The sequence below is a fragment of the Peromyscus leucopus genome, chromosome 3, assembly GCF_004664715.2.
Source record: "Peromyscus leucopus breed LL Stock chromosome 3, UCI_PerLeu_2.1, whole genome shotgun sequence".
In the NCBI taxonomy this organism is placed as follows: Eukaryota; Metazoa; Chordata; class Mammalia; order Rodentia; family Cricetidae; genus Peromyscus; species Peromyscus leucopus.
In genome coordinates, this window is record NC_051065.1 from 123,664,184 (window position 1) to 123,683,743 (window position 19,560).

At 39.1% G+C, this 19,560-nt stretch overlaps 1 pseudogene; it reads left to right on the forward strand.

The window, feature by feature from the left end:
- Positions 1-16,612, forward strand: part of LOC114692022 — a 36,544-nt pseudogene extending 19,932 nt beyond the window's left edge.
- Positions 16,613-19,560: the final 2,948 nt, after the last annotated feature.

Below are 19,560 nucleotides of genomic sequence, written 5' to 3' on the forward strand. Positions count from 1 at the left end.
TTTAATAACCAATTCTAAACAGAGCCAAAACCAGGTTCCTGCTTCTTGTCTCATATGAGCAGCTAGACGCCGCAAAACGCAGGTTTGAACACTGGCGGATTCCTGGCGAGTGCGTTTGACCGGCAGTATGGCGGGAATGAGGAGTCTGCCAGAGGCACATTATGCTGCGTAGTAGATTTAGTCTTTACTAGTATTTTTTTTAAAAAAAAGGTTTCTGGGCTACATGCTGCTTTGATAAAAGCTTAGACCCACTATTTCTGAGACTTGATGACTCCCAGAGCTGGCGGAAAACGTACCACTGCCATGTTGGGAAGCTGAAAGTGGGCGGAGCCAGCAGCCACAGCGCCATTTCAGGCTTACAATGGTGCAGTTTAAAGCAATAGGCTCAAGGCTCAAGGTAATATAAAACATAAGCCACATAAAGATGGCTACCAACACAGAGAATCTGGATTATGTTCTCTTTGATATTCATAACTAAACAAAAACATTTGATTACAAAAGCTGTTGAGTTATGCCAAAATGTATATTTTAAAAGGTACCTTGACTTCAAAATTTGGATATAAGGATATGTTACTTTGGAAAAGAGGTTCTGCTTTTGTTTTCACAGAAAGCCAGAGGCTGTGGACTTGTTCCAGATTAAGATACATCAGGTTTCAACCAGCCAAGACCCCTGAAAGGACTCCGATGACACCATGGCCCAGATGATCCAACATCCAGATCGGTTTCAAGGCAACTGGTTCACACAATACAGCCTCACGGACTACCCCATAGGTCTAAAATTTTCTTTGCGTCCCCATAAGATACAGCGCCCCCTCCAGCAGGAAGTAGTAAGAGATGCTACGCCCAAATTCCCAAATATACCAAGCTGGCTTTAGAGGTGGAATTGGCTCACTCCCCTCTAAAACCCAGACATATTGCTTTAAAAAAAAAAAAATGGTTTAAGGGATTCTTGTGTCCCAAATCAGAAGAGCCCTCTGGTGTGGGACAGAGAAAAACCAATATTTTTTATTTAAAACAGGTTGAATTATAAATGTGATCTCTTTCTGAAAAAGAAAAGGGATATGATATATAGGAGGATATGGAGATGATAAGATAAAAGGTAGATTAATGAACCTACTTTTAAAGAACAACTTGTTTAAAATGTTTTACATTGGTATAGATTTTAGTTTATGCTTAAAATGTTTTACATTGGTATAGATTTTGGTTCATTGATACAGGACTTGAGGTTGATTTTGTTATACTGTATATATACTATATATATATATATTATATATATATATATATATTGTTTCTATTCTTGTTTGAGGTATTGTGTTTATATAACTCATTTAAAATTGTAATGGATAATTAAAAATAGATTAATAATTAGTCATCTATGATAATCATATCTGTAGCCATGTTAGTTAAGTCTTCTAGGTATACATAGATATATTTCAGATAGATAGGTAATCTTCAAACACTTCATAGACCTGGAGAATATGGCATTTAAATAACTTAGAATTCTGTTGACGGTGAGACCACAATTGCTCCTGGCTGCACCAATTGATCCCGAGAGAAATGTTGGCTTCTAAGACATTTCCATTTGGAAGTTTGTCTTTTTGGCACAAAATGGCCTACTGGGCAAAGAATTGCCCTTGCCTTGATGGCTGACAGTACAAATGCAATGCTGTCCTTTCTGGACAAGCGGGACACAAGGAAAGCGACTACTGTACTCTGCCAAGACAGGGTAAGATGGTCTCTTAAAATTCCTGCTTCTAAAAATGGTCTGTCAGATACTCTAGGCCTGTAGCCAATTTGAATGCACCAAAATGCTGAGAAACATTAGGTGACTGTCCAGGCTGTCAGCTGTTCTTGTCTACTCTTGCAAGATTCCCGAAAGTTGCTTGCATCCATCTACCATTTCTCAGGTACCATTATGTTCCTTCTCAGGTCTTTGATGTGGTTGAAGGCTAGATAGTCGTAATTTCCTCAGTTATGATAAAAGATAAGTTAGCTATAAAACCTTAAACTCACAAATATAAGATAGATAGGACATCTTCTTTAATATTGTAACTATAATTCTTGCTCGATAATTGTTTTGTTATATGTAATTTTACCATGTTAAAGTTAAAACCTTCCTTTTAAAAAAAAAGAAAAAGGGAAGTGCTGTGGATATTGCTCTATGTAAATAAAACACTGATGGCCAGTGACCAGGCAGGAGGTAGGTGGGACAAGGAGAGAGGAGAATTCTGGGAAGCAGAAGGCTGGGGGAGAGAGACTGCAGCCACCGCCAGGAGAAGCAGCATGTAGAGACTCTGGTAAGCCACCAGCCACGTGGCAAGGTATAGATTTATAGAAATGGGTTAATTTAAGATAAAAGAACAGTTAGCAAGAAGCCTGCCACGGCCATACAGTTTATAAAGTGATATAAGCGTCTGAGTGATTATTTTATAAGTGGATTGTGGACTGCGGGGCTTGGGAACCTGGAGAGAAGCCCTCCAGCTACAGAAAAATATAGAAGTATGTGAGATGAATGACTCATGAGAGAGATCAGGGTGGGGGAGTAGCAGAGTAAGAACACCATGTCCACCCTCTTCCACTTTGTGGAGATATCTAATCTCCCTCTATCATAGTCTTCGCCCCTGGAGAAGCTTTTATCCCATTACACTCATATAGAATCCACTCACTTTCTACTTGTGCATGATTAATATGCACTCAATAAATGCTAATATGTGCTAGGCACTGTGGTGGGCATACATCAAAAAATTAACACCTGAAAATTAACTAAAATCATAGCACTTAAATATTTAGAAGAGTCTAATAAAGTTGGCTGTCATCATCATCATGGCTATTTTTAAACTTCATTCGTGCTCATATAGTCTCATTTTCTTGACTATTTAATCCATTCAGTCCACATGTAAATGACCAAGTTCCTACTATGTAGCACCCACAGGCACTGGGAATGCAGCCATGAACACTGCAGAACTGATTTCCAACATGGAGGAGCTCTTGGCAGGCTGAAATACAAAAATCATCACAACTGTCAAGTTAAGAAAAGGAACATCAATTAAAAGGAGTCTGAAATGAAGATCTCTGGGCATTTGTATACACTCCTTCTTAGCCCCCTTCATCCTTCCTGCTCCACATTCTCCATACCCTTCGGAAACATGGCCTCAAACACAGGGCTCCATGGCCTAACCTAGCACAATCTTACCCGAGCCAGGAAAGAAAAAGATGAAATGGTCTCCAGCCATACTTCATTTTCTCCCTGCAACATGAGATAAGTCAGTTCCCTGCTGGAGAGAAATGAGAATAGAGAGTCGCTGAGCTGAGAGGATGGAGGAACAGAGCAGAGCCAGGATGCAGGAGGCCATTGCTTTCTAGTCTCAGGATCCAATCATGTCTGCACCTTCCCTGAGCTCATTGTTTCAAGAATCAATTGAGTCCATAGCCTGACTCATTTCCATAATTTTAGTGAAGATAATCATGTTAAATATACGAACTGAATTTGTATCTGAGAGTAATGCCTCGTCAACGAAAGTAACGATTAGATTGAGGCCAAAAGAATGAGCCGGAGTGTCCAAGAGGACAGTTTGGAATTAAAGTTCCAGGAGAGGAACCAGAGGCCCTGGCATGGAAAGGGGCTTCCTGCAGGGATGAAAAAACAGAGGCAACCTGGGAGTCCAGGGTGGTGGAAGAGGAAGTTGAAAAGAGAGCTAGATCATGCAGGCAGGCTATGGAAAGACCTTTATAACCCATGTTTAATATATCAGTTATAACAAGAATCCACATTTAATCCTATGACCTGAACTAAAATTTCTATTTAAGTCAACATTCATTTTCTTTGACACCTGGTCTCACACAAAACACAACTATCCACAGACCCAGCCACTCTGCTTGTCTTTACCAGCCTTTCTTCTACACACATTTCCTATGGCAGTCAACTGACTCAGGGACTACATTTCCCCTCATTCTAGTCTAAAGAAAAGTACACACCCTCTGGTAGCAGATGGCAAGAGAAAAAGACACTCAGAGTAATGCTGCTGTACCAATAACTAAGTTATGAAAAAGTGGCCCCTATGGGGCCAATTAACACCAACTCTTAATAATAACAGTGGTCATGTTCTCTGATCCACCCTCCCCTTGCCTTTACACAGCTTTGCTTCACTAGCTCAGATGTCAGGGGAATTTAAGGGTGGTTGGAACTGCAACTACTGAGACATTCAAATTATTATTCCTTCTAAGTATAGGATACTCAATTTCTATCCTCCATTCTTCCAGGTCTACACATCCCGGAACCCTGACATGCCTGTTGTTTAACTTTATTAGTCAACTACTTTAGCTAGAACCAGTGGCATCACTGGTGACAAACAATACCTCTTAGAGCTATCAGCAGAGAAGACCTGATATCTTTCGCCTCATCCATCTCTATGGTGGTTATTGCCATTGTTTCCAAATTACCAACACAGAAACCTTGGTTCTGAAAAGTGAATTGCTGTGATTTAGGATGGCCAACAGTAAAAGTGGGAAAGAATACTCAAACCCAGCTGCCAACAAGTGTGCTTATGACCACTATGTTCTCTGACCTCTATCATCAAGAACTTGCGCTAACTACACAGAGCAATTCAGAATAGGACAACAACCAGCCCACAGGAATGCAAACTTCAAGTGAAACAAAACAAGGAAAGGACAGAAGGGTGAGATAAGCAAAATGTAAAACAAACATACCGTGTGGCCAATTTCTTCAGCTGATGAAAAGTTATGGCTTGAAAGAAACCCAATTCCCTCCTGAACTCTTTCCCGATTATCACAGGGATGTGCTACCTACCCAGCCCATTGTCCTCCATAAAATCCTAGCAAGATCTGTCTGAATACATTTTCTTCCTTTGAAATCCTTTAGTGAACCTCTGTCATTTCACTCTTTCAATAAATATCCACAAAGATCATTTGCCCTGAGAGTTTGGGCCCCACTCCCTACTAACTGGGTAAGTTAACAATGCAAAACATTTAACCCCTCTGAGCCATAATCCCCCATCTTGAAATTACCTTCCTATGATGCTGCTGTGGAGACTGTATGAAATAATCTGTACATGGCATTTGGCCCTTGGCACAGTACCTGACATGTCATGAACGTTTAATAAATTTCACCTATTATTGGCCATATTATCGTGTATAATTTGCTCTAAGAAAGTGGAATGTCTAAAACTCAGGGTTTTAAATGAAAGTCAGATGAAGGATTATTAACTACATTCAAACAAATTTAATTTCATAAGGATATACAGTGAGACTTCTTCATTGAAAACTTCCCTAGATTGTGACAAGTGTGGCACAACTTGTGTTTCTATTCATAACACTAGGACAACTAAACATGCAAGGGCATTTCCTCCATCCAATCAGTTCTCCAACTTTCCAGAAGCCAAGAGGACAGCCCATAATTCAATTTAGTTTAGTTTCACATTCCACAGCTTTCAGGATTTATTTCCATGAGCATGTCATCACTTGAGATGTCAGTTATTCCTACTGGCTTTGAGCTGACTCACACCTTCATCCGATTTGACTCTCCACCAGCTTGCTGTTACCTTAGTGGGATACCTGATAGAGTCAAGTCACCAGAGGAGAGTCTTATTTTGGATCACATTTGAGACACAGCCATCTGCTGCATTGGGCCTGGGGCTGCATAATACGGCAGGAGCTCTTGAAGGGAGTCTGTTCACCTCGGGGCTATGTTAAAGAAGAAAGAAGTACCACAATCCCCTCCAAGAGCATAGCCATTGTGACTGGAAGACCTCTCACTAAGCTCCAACTCACAGTGTAGCCACTTCCCAATATCATTAAGCTGGGACCTTTTAACGCAGTGACTTTGGAGGATATTACAGATCCAAACTACAGCACCTACAAAGGAGAAGGAGAAGGAACCTGTATCTCTACCTCCTTTCCATTAAAGAGATTTGATTTAAAGAAAAAAAGAGGGGGGGTCACAGACCCCAGGAAATGCATTTACTGGTGAAACTAAGGGGTGAAGATATAAAGGCTATAACTCAGGCACAACCAAGTGGAAGAGATGGCATGGGATCAAGGAGGAAGAAGGGTGTGTGGAACTTCCATGCCATCCTTGTTACTCTATCCTCCCAGCAGCTCTTTCCATTTCCTGACCTAGAAGCTCTTTTATTGCCATCATTTGGGAATTTATATTGATTTCATTGCCGAGATAATGATTGTTTGAATTATAAGCCATTGATGAGTATATCGACCTTCTGTCCTTCTTCCGCTCCTCAGAGGTTGGGGGACCTTTTGGATGCTACCCTACCATCCTAAAGTTATCTAGGGACTGCCAACCAATATCTATCTCACTAGCAACAAGAAAATGATGCATTTATCATTTGATGATCCCAAGGGTTTTAGGAACTTTGTGTCAGGAACAACAGTTAAAGACTACTTGTTGTTGTTGTTGTTTAACCCAAAAGTTAGCTTACTGCAATTCCATGAAAGTCAGTCATGTTAAGAAATTATATCTGAATTATAGTGCTTAATAACCCATGTCCACAAAAGAAAATTCTCCAATGGATAAGAATATTATCAAAACTAACTGTCCATGTCCAGAGGCAAGCAAATAATTCCCCATGTACAAGAATAACAGAAATATGAAGTTTTCCATCTAGGAACCAACTAGAGAGCTGGTCTGGTAAGGGCTAGTTACAACCAGTTTTGTGATATGGGATTACATTTATTGTAAGAAAGTAAGAAAGAATTGGGATATAACCAACTCTGTCATCTCAGCCAGGTTACACAACTCTTACAGACTTCAGTCTCCTTACTGTCACAAAGGTAACTATGCACAGAAGGCTTTTCCAGCCCGTATTCAATGACTAGAAAAGTGATTACTATCACTGAAAGATGATGCAAAGAACTTTTCTCAAACAATCCCACACTTTAAACAGAAATCATACTATTTATTTCAGTTTCTAGCTCCATAGCTTGCTGTTACCCAAACCAAGTAACAATCTAATCTGAAATAAATAAATCTTGAAGGTGATTCTGAAGACCAGGTACTAGGTATTTGTCATTCTTTTTTTGTTTGTTTTGTTTTTGTTTTTGTTTGTTTGTTTGTTTGTTTGTTTTTGTTTTTTAATTTGTTTCTTTTATTTTATTTTACAATACCATTCAGTTCTACATATCAGCCATGGATTCCCTTGTTCTCCCCCCTCCTGCCCCCCTCCCCTTCCCCCCAGCCAATCCCCCATTCCCACCTCCTCCACGGCAAAGCCTCCCCTGAGGACTGAGATCAACCTGGTAGACTCAGTCCAGGCAGGTCCAGTCCCCTCCTCCCAGACTGAGCCAAGTGTCCCTGCATAAGCCCCAGGTTTCAAACAGCCAACTCATGCAATGAGCACAGGACCCGGTACCACTGCCTAGATGCCTCCCAAACAGATCAAGCCAATCAACTGTCTCACCTATTCAGAGGGCCTGATCCAGTTGGGGGCTCCTCAGCCTTTGATTCATAGTTCATGTGTTTCCATTTGTTTGGCTATTTGTCCCTGTGCTTTATCCAACCTTGGTTTCAACAATTCTTGCTCATATAAACCCTCCTCTTTCTCACTAATTAGACTCCTGGAGCTCCACCTAGGGCCTAGCCATGGATCTCTGCATCCAGACCCCTCAGTCATTGAATGGGGTTTCTAGCACGACTATTAGGGTGTTTGGCCATCCCATCACCAGAGTAGGTCAGTTCCGGCTGTCTCTCGACCATTGCCAGCAGTCTTGTACCTCTTCCTGCTTGTGGGTGCAAAGCCAAAGATGTCCTCTTGAGCAGCCTAGGACAAAGAAAACAGCCTTCTAAGAAACCAACATACCTTGACAACTTATATCCCTTGTTGGAAAATTGCTGTATTTACCTAAGGATGTGTTAACAACTGTTTGGTATTCTCTAAGCAAGAGAGAATCTTGGCAATGGCAAGCAAAAATTGGGATGGGAATAAAAATCATGTGCATTTGTGTCACAGGCATAAAGAATATATTAACTCCTACACTGTGCTCATTATAGAGGAATTTGTTGCTTGGTATATTAAGTCTGGGGAAAATACACATTTCTTAATCTGTCAAGTAGCAAACTGTACAACGGTTTTTGAATCAATTTAATAATCAGAAGTAACTAATGCGTGAGAGTATCTCATGTATATTCTTCCCAGAATACTTGATAAATAAAAGTGGAGTCCATTTGAAGCAGCCAGACTGAGATACATTCATCAAAGGTCTTGGTTGTAAAAAATAACATTAATGTTCACTTAATAAAAAGCAAATGTAGACAGCCTCATAGGACCAACAGAAGCCTGGAAGAACAGACTTAGTACCACAGAGCAACCCAGGAACTGCCAGAGGCCAAGAAATGAGAAAAACATCAAACACATTGGTGCCAGGGCAGTCTGACCAATATGCCACTACATCTGTTATTCATAATGGATGATATCCAAGAATACTTTTTGTATCCTTAAATCACTCACTAAAGATTCACGATAGAACTCCCAGGGTTTGTCACACATCAGTCTTCTGGGAGAAGGAAGCTGAAAGTATTCTTCTAATTCCATAGAGGAAGACAGGCTCTTGAAAGTTTACCCTACCAACATAGTGAAGGGTGGTCTCTCAAAGGAAATCAGGGTACTGTTTAGGAGAACTGGTAGTTTCTTAAAACCAAAAGACAAAGAAAGTTATACACAACAGGGCTTTACCTGCATTTGTTTGGTTATCATTTAAACCTATCCAGGTCATATGATATTATAAAGAAGACAAGCCAAAGCATAGATGATCCCATAAGGCAAGAACTATAATATCTAACACACTCATACAATCTTAGATACCCTAAGCCATTGTACATTAGAAAGAAGGGGATTCTAACATGGTTGTTTGTCTGTATTCAAAATGGGAAAGCCTAAACAGTTGGTTGCTGCACAGATTCCTGCAAGGCCATGTTGTAGATTATTATTTTAAGGTGTGTTACTTTTGTTTATGTTGCATTTGTTTAACTCTGTGAACTTGTGTTACTTTGGCTGTCTAAAACACCTGATGGTCTAATAAAGAACTGAGTGGTCAATAGCGAGGCAGGAGAGAGGGAAAGGCAGGGCTGGCAGGCAGAGCGAATATATAGAAGGAGAAATCTGGGTGAGAAGGAAGAAAAGAGATGGAGGAAAAGTTTGAAAGAAGGAAGGAGTAGCCAGAGAAGGAGGTGGACTCCGAGGGCCAGCCACCCAGCTACACAGCAAGCAACAGAGTAAGAGTAAGATTTATAGAAGTAAGTGAACAGGAAAGGCCCAGAGGCAAAAGATAGATGGGATCATTTAAGGTTAAGAAAAGCTGGCAAGAAACAGCCAAGCTAAGGTGAGGCATTCATAATTAAGAATAAGCCTCCATGTGTGTGATTTATTTGGGAGCTGGGTAGAGGGCCCCCCAAAAGAGCAGAAATAAACAACAAGGCCAGTCTGAAATACATTACTTGGGTTATTGTTTTTCCTCTCCACCATTCAAAGAAAGAGGGAAAATGTATGTGGTGATATTGTGTTCCCCAAAATATCGTGTACCTTAATAAACTTATCTGGGGTCAGAGAACAGAAAAGCCACTAGTTAGGCAGTGATAGCACACACCTTTAATCCTAGCATTCCAGAGATAGAAATCCCTCTGGATCTCTGTGAGTTCAAGGCCACATTGGAAAAAGCCAAGCATGGTGATACACGCCTTTAATCCCAGAAAGCCAGCCTTTAATCCCAGAGAGTGGTGGTAGAAAGCAGAAAGATATATAAGGCGTGAGGACCAGAAACTACCAGCATTTGGCTGGTTAAGCTTTCAGGCTTTGGAGCAACACAGTTCAGCTGAGATTCATTCTGGATGAGGACTCAGAGGCTTCCAGTCTGAGGAAACAGGACCAGCTGAGGAACTGGCAAGGTGAGATAGCTGTGGCTTGTTCTGTCTCTCTGATCTTCCAGGGTTCACCCCAATAACTGGCCTCAGGTTTGATTTTATTATTAAGAACTTTTAAGATTCCTGCTACAAACATAAGTCTTGTATCACCAGGAGTCCCAGACTCTTAAATTTAGATCCCTCAGACATACAGCGACAGCTAACAAAATCTTGTGGTTTAGAGTAATGTAAGTATCTTTAACTGCTCGTAAGCCAGGTTTTCAATACTAATTCCAAACAAACGGTTTAGGTTAGGAGTCTCAGCCTCAGATTACTGCCAGCATGCCCTTTGTAGTTATAGGCAAGCTCTACATCTTCTACAGGAGCTTAGCCAAAGCATATGCTGAGGTCCACAAATGGCATCATGGGGTGTCATTACTGCTGATAACACTGCTGTGAGCTGATGTGTTTCAAAAACCATCTACTCCAACTTTTACTACTCACCAAAAAATAAGGCGTAAGTTGTGATAATAAAATTTCTTATAGGAAGTTTTGAAGTACAATGGGCAATTTTCTTGGTTTTTTAAAGTCATTTCCATTTTGTAATATAAAAATTTTCATGGGCTTTGTTTTTATTTGGTGAAGAACTCAATCTGGATGATTTCAGTCAACAATGACAGAACTCTTAGGAAAAAAGCACCAAGCTATTTTGGTTTATATGCTTTTTTTAAATCAGCCACTCAAGGCTGCCCTGTTCTCCTAACAAAACACACAACCAATTTGAATTGTTTAAAGCCTTCAATTTGGCAAGACTTTAAAATACCACACCACGGTTTCAAAATGTTTAAGTCATGAAAGACTGTATAGACACAGAAGAATAGATGTGAAATGCTGCTATTTCTCAGGGGAGTCTCTGAGTTTGTGTAAGGACATGAAATAAAACAAATACTAAACATGCCTGAGGGGGGGAGATACATGCTTAAAAACAGGGCACTACTCTTCCCTTCTTAAGTTTTTATTGACTAAAGCAATAATGTTCAGTTGTGCCTACAGATACCACAGCCCTTTTTAGAGTCTCCCATGTCTGCCTTGTAAGTAACTAATCCTTTGTTATTTGTTGATGTCCTACATGCACTAAGTGTTACCTTCCAGTCCTGAAAGAACATGAGCCTAAACTGGGAACTCAGGTGGGCTTGCTCATAACATGCAATATGGATGTTTAATACTTCCAAAGCAAGTGGGAGGCAAGGGAGCTTGAGGCTAGTCCTAACTATTTCCAGAATAGATTGCTTAGCCTTTCTGCCCCTTTGCTCATCCTATTTATAGTCACAGGTTGAATACATGTATTGCTTTTATCGATAAATTTTTCCATTTTATAGAAGTAAATTTACATCAAGAAGCCTATATGTGGAAGTCGAAGGGAATGTAAATTATTGTGTCTTTTTACCTCTAAATACAAGTAGTAATTGGAAATTTATTTCGGGTAATAAATGTTTTCTTTATGGCTCCTGCTTTTTCTTTTTACCTCCCACAAAAACTCTCTACATAAGTGTTGGGTGGAGTCTTTTCATTTTTCATGCCACTCACATATTCATTCATGCAACGTGTTTGTATCTGCTTGGGTATATTCACTGATACAGACAGAACTCACAGCCTCATAAATCAATTATGAAAATAAGAATTATTTCACAGAATGAAATACACTCTAGTGGGAGGATTAAAAGTTTTCCTGGCAACATCTAAGAATGGTGCCTCTTCCAAACTTTTAGGATCAAGGAAAGGCACCCAGTTCAAGCTGAGTTGCAAAAAGTGAGAATTACTTCTCATTTAAGGAACTGTAAAGGGAATCTTCTGGGCAAAACATATAGCCTATGTGACATTTCATAAGCAAGAGAGCATAATATAATCAAGGAAAATAAATTTTGGTAGCAAGAGATAAGGCTACTAACATCAATAAACACATCAACAATGTGTGTATATATGTGTATATATGTTTGTGTAGATAGATAGATAGATGTTAGATAGATAGATAGATAGATAGATAGATAGATAGATAGATAGATAGATTGAATTAAATGTCAGAATAGCATTGATCAGATTAATTTCTTAAAACGAACACTGGTTGCAGTTCAGTGAATGGCTTTGAAAACAGTAACATGGAAAGCATAGAAACAAGATGGACAGTGGCTGCAGTGATCCACTGGGAAACAATGGATATTTCAGTAAGGGTAGCAGCAATATAGATAGAAGAAAGGATATGAAACTGTCAAAAATATATTAAGGAGCATCAGTAGGACTTGAAGACTAATTATGATAGGACAAAGGAAAGAAAAGATTCAAGGCTGACATTCAATTTTCTTGCTTGGACAATTATTTGATACTAGGGCTATTCACTTTAATCTTGAAGTTTAAGAAATTGTAAGTCAGGTTTGAGTTTCCTAAGTTTGAAGCACCAGTTCAGGAGAGTGCTTAATAGGCCAGCTTAGACCTACAGGTGTGAGTCATCCATGTATCCAAGTTGAGATCAGAAACAGAGAATAAGCCAGGAAAAAGGACATCCATACTCAACAAGAAAGCCCTCAGGGACAATCTATCAGCAAATGGCCCAATTAACTGTTACAATACTTTATAGAAATTATGTGAGTAGCAAAAAAACAACTAAGAGAAATGTTTTATAGTAATGTGCTACATATAAGAGACCTACAGTAAAATCAAATGTGTTAGCTTTATATACTTTGGGGATTATCCTGGAACTTCTCTTGGTATTCTTAGAGGACCTTGTGCTTCCTTATGACCATGGAAAGCTGAGACAAGAAACAAGAAAGAATATTTACTGATAGTTTTTATGTCAATGCATCCCATCCCTTTTTTAAGTGACCTCACTAAAATATGTAAACCATCTCCTCCCTTATTTCCCAGTGCTGCTTTTAATTACTGCATGCCCTCCCTCCCATCATACCTACTTAACTTTAAGATGGTTTCCACAGCAACAGCAAAAGGACTCAGAAGAAAAGACAAATACACTAATATCCCAAGGTGTGCTGCACATTTAAATTAAGATATCAGCTGTAGATTGCAATGCTACAAATGAAGATAAGAGGAAAGCCATCTATTCAGCAAATAGTGGCAAGGGATCAAAACATGAACTAGATTCCTCATCTGTTCTTTGGTAAAACTTCACAAAGCTGGAAAATTAATAGAGGTAGTATAAATCTTATAACAATCAGAAAAACTAAAATGAGAAAATATAATTTTTCCTATTGAGCAGGTCTACAGAAAGGAAAACAGTATTCTCGTGTGTGTGTGTGTGTGTGTGTGTGTGTGTGTGTGTGTGTGTGTGTATGACTATTTATTTTCTATAGCAATTTTAGGTTCAAAGCAAAATAAAATCAGAATTCCCACATGCTCCCTACTCCCCATATATACAGTCTCCACCACTATCCACATCCTGCACAAGAGTGGTACATTTGCATCGATCAATGAACCAACACTAATACACTATTATACCCTAATGTCCATGGCTAACATCAGGTCTTGCTCTTGGTGTTGTTCAGCCTATGGATTCTGACAACTGTATAATGGCATGCACCCACCATTACATTACACAGAATCACATGGCTGTTCTAGAAAATCCTGTGTTCTACTTAATCTTATTACCCTCTTCTCAAACCCAGAAATCACTAATATTTTTCATTATGTTCAAAGCTGTGCCTTCACCAGAATGACATATAGTTGAAATCAAACAGCATGTAGCTTTTTCAAACTGGCTTCTTTCATCTCATAAGATGTATCTGCAGCTCCTCCAGATCATTTAATGTCATAGCAGCCCATGTCTACATAAAGCCAAAAATCACTCATCATATGGATATATTGCAATTTATCCTCTTAACTACTAAGAAGCAGTTTAATTGTTTACAAGCTTTTAAACGGGTGGCTATAAATTCCTATGTGGTGGTTTGGGGGGACTTGGGTTATCAACTTTTGGTGGTAAATGCCAACAAATGAGGTTACTAGATCACACAATAAAAGTTTATTTTGTAGGCAACTGCCACACTGTCCTCCCAAGTGGCTGTATTTCCACCAGTGCTTTGCACTTGCACTACCAGTGAAGGACAACCGTCCTCCACCTCCTCACAGCATTTGATGCTGCCAGTGTTTTATATTTTCACCAGCTGCCATCTCAGTAGATGTGCTATGACATTGCTGTTATAAGCTGAGAATCTTATCATGTTCTTGTTTTCCTTCTGTAAATCTGGGGTCCTCTATCCAGTTTCTTCCCATTTTTAATGGCATTGTTCCTTGTCCTATAAGTGAAGTTTTTGAATTCCTTATACTTTTAGCTGGGCATGATGGCACATGCCAGCCTTGTCTACATAGAGTGTTCCAGGCCATCCAGGGCTACATAGTGAGACAAAAACAACAGAACAACAAAAAAAGTGAATCTCTTATCCTTTCAGATAAGAGACCTCTATCAAGAGATGTCATGTGCAAATATCTTCAACACATTTTATTCTCGTTTTATTGCATTGTCAATGGCAGAGCTGAAGACTACAGTTTAGTGCATAGTAACATTTCTTTCATAGACTATGTCTTTGGAGGTATAGTTAAAAGCCCCACCATCTAGGTCTTCTCCTGTGTTGTCTCCTGGAAGTTTCATAAATTGGAATTTTTATACATATATCTATAATGCATTTCTGGATAATTTTGTGAAGATAGAACAAGTGTGTAATATTTATGTAGAATCTTTAGTATTATTTTACTTTGTTTCCAACTGTAGGTTTGACTTTTTGAAGCATGCTGTTTTAAATTTCATACCTATGAAATTGATCATTGAACTTCTTTGAAAGTATCAAAAGAAAATAATTAGAGACTTGGTCAAGGATGTGCATCTAACACCATTATATAATGAAATATTAGAAACGGTTTGTCAAGAAAGTATTACCTGGTTAACTATATTATAACTAAATGATAAAATGTTATAAAACTACTTCTGGTAAGGTTTTAAGTACTTTTTTACCTCTCTGCAACGAGCTATACTAAATATTATCGCTAGAGTATGGGATGTAGGCTATTTGTATTTTATTCCATATACTTTATGAGATTCATTTATGATGAGAAAATAATTAAGATATTTTTCCTCAAGGACTTGAACTGTCAGATGATCCTTTATAAAGAGCTATGAAATAAAATTGAAACTTGCAATAAGAGATGGCATTCTTCAAAACACTGGACCAAAACAATGAAATGATGCCCTGTTTCACTGTTATCACAAAGTAGATTTAAGCACCCAAAGCACACATAAAACCCTGCAGCTGAAATCTGTGGAAAGTAATTAGTAGAGGTTGGTTTATTAGAGAGAGAATTTAATGATTAGAAGAGAGATTTGGGAGTTAAGAACTACACAGCAATGGTATAAGAAAGAAATGGATTCAGTAACTAGGAAAGGGTGTAATCACTGTGTAATATAATCCCTCAATGTAGACTAGACTCCTCACCTTCTCAAAGTCTGCCATAATCTATTATATACAGCCTATACCAGTGTCTGTCATTTACCCCCACTGTGGACCCTTTGTTCCCAAATAATATGGACACTTTGTGTTGGCGAGATAGATCTTGGATCAAAGATGGAAGCCCCAAATTAAGTCCCTATACAACTACCTATTCAGAACATGACTTGGGTAAATTGTATAGACTATATGACACAGATACCTCATCCGTTTATGATACAACCTCTGACTCCACCACAGTCATTATGAAGAGCAAACAAGGATATGCATACTAAACCACAGAAGTTCTAAATGTGTATTTGTAATAATATGATTTTTCATTCTATGAACAAGACATTGTTTGGCCTCTGGTAACAAGTCAAGATTAAAACTTGAATCCCTGGTTGACAGGACAAATGATAGTCTTGTGGGTGAAGCAACCCCTTCCTCTCTGGCTGCTCTACATTTGATGCTCCAAAATCAGGGTCCCAAAAGCAGATGGCTTTCCAAGGTAGGTGAGGGACATTCATTAACTAAAGTTAACATGCACCTGTGTTTCCAAGCTGGCACCAACCAACAGGGCTCTAATATACTCCCAGCTCTGACTTTCACTCTGTATTGCTTCATATGCCCACCCATTTATTCACTGAAAGATTATGTGCCAAGCTCCAGACATAAACCACAAACAACAGAAATTAGACAAAGTCCTGCCTGGGTAAAACCAACACCAATAGGGGGAAGCAAATTGAATCACAGGATCATACAAAAAAATTTAAGTCAATAGCAATAGAAATAGAGATTGGGAATTATTCGCAAGGTTAGTTGAGTGGCTGATATGGACTGAGGGGTTTAGAGAAGGCTCCCATGAGCTGAGATCTGAGACAGAAAAGTGAAAATAAAAGTAAACAGATCACCTTCTGTGCTGATAGCACTCTCACCAACATAGTGAATGTTCCTAACACCTGAGGGACATTCTGCTAGAAATGTGGCAAGTACCAACCTCACAAACTTGACACAGTACAAGAAGGGCAAGGATTCTTGGTATGACCAGGGAAAGCGGCGTGATAACAGGAAACAGAGTGTCTGTGGTGGGCAGACGAAGCCTATTTTCCCCAAAAAGGTTAAAACTACAAAGAAGGTTGTGCTGAGATTTGAGTGTGCTGAGCCCAACTGCAGATCTAAGAGGATGCTGGCTAGTAAGAGATTCAAGCATTGTGAACTTGGAAGCAATAAGAGGAGAAAGGGCCAGATCCCATTCTAAGCCAATTTTGATATGAAGAAAATAAGACCATGAGCTTTTACTTAAAAAAAAAATAAAGTAAATAGATTAAGTAAGGGTTTGTGTGATTAATGGTCCAGTGGCAGAAAACACTGACATTCAAGAAATGGAATGAAGGCATGTCGGAGCATAGGTCATGAGAACAAATACAACACAAGATAAAAGTTAAAGAATACAAGTCAAGTTAAGTGGGATGAGGGAGAAGAGAGAGAGGAGAATCACCAGAAACAAATTTTGTTCAAAAAAATTGCACAATGAAACTTAATACTGTATATGTTGGATTTAAAATAATATAAACAGTGTCTGATTGTTCTACTAGAAGGGAAGTAAGCATGGAATTAACATGTGTTACATATCTTGTATGAGAGAAAAAAACACTCTAATATTTAGAGAACTTGACAGGAAAGCAAAGAAGATAGCCTCAATTAGAGATGCAGAACAGCACAGGCAATCTGGAGATATCAGAGAGTATCACAGTCTAGCACAAAGAGTTCTAGCACTCTATGGGTAGAATAAACACAGTGATGGGAGGAAAGTGGAAACAAGAATTTCAGTTAAAGAAAAGGAAAAGAAAAGTGATGGTGCAGATGTGAGCATCAGAATCAGAATCCAGTCTCAGAGAAGTGCAAATTGAAACCAGGACCAAATCTTAAGAGTATAGGGTTGAGAGCCAGGAAGGTGATGAATCTGACTTCATTTGCCACACTGTAGGCTCATAGACAACAAAGATATATCATATATCAAAGATATATCTGGGAGTCACATACTTTTTATGGCCAGAGAATTTAACCTCTGCCAATCTAACCCAGATGTTTAGAGAAAGCCAATGACAAGGTCCAAAGAACTTGCATGAGCTGAACTGGATCCCTTTACTGTATGAGCTGCTTCCAACCAAAGAATGAGAACCACTCCCTGGGTTCAATTCTGGTTCTATTACCAAGAGATGGAATTTAGGATAGTTACTTTACCTCTGAGCACTTTGCTTTCACTAACAAGAAGGTAGCACTCCTAATTTCTACTCCTCCTGTGCTTCACAGAGTTGTGGTAGTTCATCCTGGATCTGATCTGAAAGCCTCCTCCCTGAAGGCTAGCTTACATGGTAGATGAAAACTCTATTCAAGCTTCCAAAGGAGGGAAGCAACCAACAATCCTACCCAGCTACAACACCTGTGAACCATAACAATGACCAGCATGGCACAATAACCTTAAAGTTCAATAGTGACACACATTCACTTGCTAATAATCTCTCTAATTGGAACTAAGACCTGCTCAACAGGAGGTAAATCATACCTGGTACTGGAAACCTAGCCAACTACCCAGGGCTAGTAAAGTCATGAATCTTGTAGGAGAACCTATAGTCATCACTTTATTAACCAGAATAATCTCTTACCACATTTTAAGTATTTATCATTATACCCACAGAGAAGTATAGTCCTCAGCCTTCATTAAGAAAACTTCTCAGGGTCTAGAAAGATGGCTCAGTGGTTAAGTCCACTGGCTGCTCTTCCAGAAGACCTGGGTTCAATTCCTAGCACCCACATAGCAGTTCACAACTGTCTGTAACCCCAGTTCCAGTGAGTCCAACACCCTCACACAGACATACATGCAGGCAAAACACCAATGCATGTAAATAAAAATAAATAAATAAATTTTACAAAAGAAAAGAAAACTTCTCTTTGAAACAGAAGGAGACAATTACAAAAAAACACAACCAATCAAAATGCGGAATTGTGGAGCCCAGTCCCAGTGGATGCGTCTACAACACAACTCCCACACGTAAGGCTCAGAGATCACTGTATAAAATAGGATAGAAAGATTGTAAGAGCCAGAGGATTGAGGGGTTTGCTGTGAGATTGTGTCTATAAGCCATGTCAGAATCTACACCCATAAACTATCACCAACATTACTACCTAAACATGAGCTAAACAAGGACAACAATGACATGCCAAAGTGAACGGGGAAAACATGAGGCCTCTCTGCAAAGAACTACAGGCAGCCAAGATACAATGAGTGGGAGATACAGTCTTCCCTAGGAAAGATCACAACCAATTGGTTACCCAATACCAAATGGCCATCCCTGAAAACATACATGTAAGTAACATTATATAGACTGAGCAATTTATATTTAGGATATATATATGCATATAACAACAATTACTGAAAAAGGGGGCCATGAATTTAAAAGAGAGCATGGAAGGGTATATGAGAGCATTTAGAGGAAGGAAAGAGAAGGGATAAATTATGTCATTATATTAATCCCCAAAACAGAAGAGAAAAACAAAGAAAAGAAGCAATGAATTTGAAGGAGAGGAAAGTGGCAGTGCATGGGAGAGTTTGGAGGGAGGAAAGGAAGAGATAACTGATGTAATGACATTATAATCCAGAAAATAAAGTAATTATTTTTAAAATTTAAAAAGCATAATTAATCCAAGTGCCATTTGATATTTGCATTAGTTAAATAAATCATGGACCACAACTAATAAATTTGTATTAATTAGCAATAAATATTAATAGGATGCAAATTTTTTAAGTTGTGGTGGCCCTCCCTACATGTGCCTGTTTTTCCATACCTTGCTTTTGCTCACTGTCTCTTTCCTTTCTACACATGCAGTCAGCTTTGAAGACTTTCTAGTCTTAGAAATCAATGTCTGTGATGGTGGAACTTGGTTGTCTCCATGACTGGGTTAAGAACTGACTTGAACACAAAAAACGGATCTGTGCCTGGGGGATATTTCTAGAGAGGAATGGCATGGTGAGACAATGACTTAGAAGGAAAGATCCACTCTCCATATGAGCCATCACCTTCCAATGGGAAGCCCAGATAAAAACAGAAAAAATAACCAGCATGTAGCTTGCCTTCCTATCTTTCTGAGCGAAAGAGAGTGTTATCTCCTGCTATAGCAGAAATCCTCCATGACATCAGACTCCAG